Below are 2,500 nucleotides of genomic sequence, written 5' to 3'. Positions count from 1 at the left end.
CATACATATATGTGTGTGCGTATGTGTGTATGTGTGTGTGCGCGCGTCTGTTAGACTTGCGTATGAGTAAAGCCGTCTGCTGGTACTGCAGGTAATACTAACGTATACCATTGCAAAAAAAAAAAAAAAAAAAAAAAAAAAAGTCAATAATGCTATAGAATGCTAATGCTATTCAGGTCCTTAAGTATCCCAATGCAAATGTAGAGATGGAATGTCCTTTCAGCAGTCTCCCTCGTCGAATGTTTTCTTTGGCGACAGCATAGCGGAAACTGTGGAGAAAAAAAAAATATATTCGGCATCAGACACCTGCAGCTTCATTCCCGACCACAAAATTCCTTTGCTTTGTCTAATGAGATTGGTTATATAGTTAGGCATGGCCGGCGCTCTCGATACTCCAATCTCATATATTAAAATCTAGAAGAGAAGGTCAAAACTGCCCGAATTATTCTCAGCTTCGGTGTGGGGAACATTGACGCTATTAACAGCCTAGAAGCAACACTTGCTAAGACAAGACATAGATTACGTGTACATGTTCAGATTGATCAATTAACAGGGCCTAAAGCCATGACTTCAATAACAGAATCAAAAGGTCAGTAGCTGAAATATATGGATGAAATTCTATATTTTTCATGGGACCCCCCTCCCCACTTGCAATCTACTATGGGATTGATGTATCAATTCCTGATAATTCTCTTAAGAAAGTGTGCGGATTTCCAACTCGGCAAGTACAACTGATGCCGAGTCAGTAGCTATCATGTTATCAAAAAAGGTAGTGGACAGCAGTGACATCTAGCTGTTTTCTATATACCTTCTCTAATAGGAATATCAACCTGTGATAAGGTGGATCAGTTAGCAAAACTAGCACTTTCCCGTGAAGAATCATACTGTGAAGTACCAATTATCTCTTAGACAAAGACAAAAGAAAACGTGTTTTCAGCTGTCTTAGAGATTATGAAGGCCAGGTACGGACCATCGAAAAACTAATGGAAAATGGACATGATACCATTTAACATTCTGAAAATACTGCAGGGATATCTGGTATGGACAAACTATATTAAGTCTATAACAGACTATCTCGGAAACAGTAGGTTACACTAACCAGGCTACACATAGGATATCAGTACACTATACATTGTGTACAGACGCAGCTTTGGAGGCAAAACCAGTTTCATATCACCACTGTAAAACGTCCAAGGCGCCCAAGTCGCATAATCTTACACATTACTTACTTGTTGCTCGAAAACTGCGTCCTATCGATCAAACAGCTCTGTCCAAAGATCAGCATTTGATCATAACCGATCTTGTTTTCTATTTTATTTTATTTATTTTATTATTATTATTATTATTTTGTGATGTGAATAATATAAACGCAGTGGAATAACCCTCTAGGTATGTATAACCAATGTTTCCTTGACAGCCCTCTACATCAATAGAAGCACAGCCAGTTTGGATGATTACTTCGGCCTCTTGCCTCTTGTACATAGTTCTGTAAATAACTTTTTATCAAATCATTCTCTCTCTCTCTCTCTCTCTCTCTCTCTCTATATATATATATATATATATATATATATATATCTGTTTCTCTTTATTTATATCTCTCTCACTCTCTTTTTTCACTCACTCACTCATTCTCTCTCTATGTCTTTCTCTTTATATCTCTCTCTCCCTCCCTCTTTGACCTACCCTCTCTGATTCACTCTCTCTCTATCTATTTATTTATTTTTTCTCTCTCACGTTCGCGCTATCGGCAGTGGCGCCCAGGAAGTGTGAAAGAAAAATATTATAACTTCATAAAGGAACGTCTGATACTATTAATTTTTACGCATTAAGTGCTTGTTCACTTGTAGCCTAATATTATGATTGTTGTTATTGTGGTGTAGAAGTTATCAGAATATCAACGCGTGATTTTGAAGAAGAAGAAAAAAAATTCTGTTGCAGTCACTTTTTATAGAGAATCAAACACCCAATTCAAATATTTGCATATCCGGTTGAATGTTTTATTATAATTAAGTATCGGCGATATATGTATAGGTAGTGATATCGCTTTACCTGTCTACGGAGGATCGCTTTAGCCAATTTTCAATCATCGATGAATCTTTATCGACAGTTCTGTGTATCGATGCCCATCATTGTGTGTGTGTGTGTGCGTACATATTCATATACATACGCATATATGTATATATATACACATATATGTATATATATACACATATATGTATATATACATACATATATATATACATACATATATGTGTATATATATGATTATATATATGTGTGTGTATGCGTGCGTGTGTGTTTAATTTGTGTGGGTGTGCATGTACTGTATACATACATATATATACATATACATATATATGTACATATGTATATTTATATATATTATCATCAGAGAGGGACGAAGAGATTGATGCTGGGAATTGGCCTAAGAGATCGGATAAGGGCGACGTGGATCAGGGATCAGACAAAAGTGGAAGATATACTTGGGAAATTCAAAAAG

The sequence above is a fragment of the Penaeus chinensis genome, chromosome 10 (genome assembly GCF_019202785.1).
Source record: "Penaeus chinensis breed Huanghai No. 1 chromosome 10, ASM1920278v2, whole genome shotgun sequence".
NCBI classification, from domain to species: domain Eukaryota; kingdom Metazoa; phylum Arthropoda; class Malacostraca; order Decapoda; family Penaeidae; genus Penaeus; species Penaeus chinensis.
Note: the sequence above shows the minus strand (reverse complement) of the source record.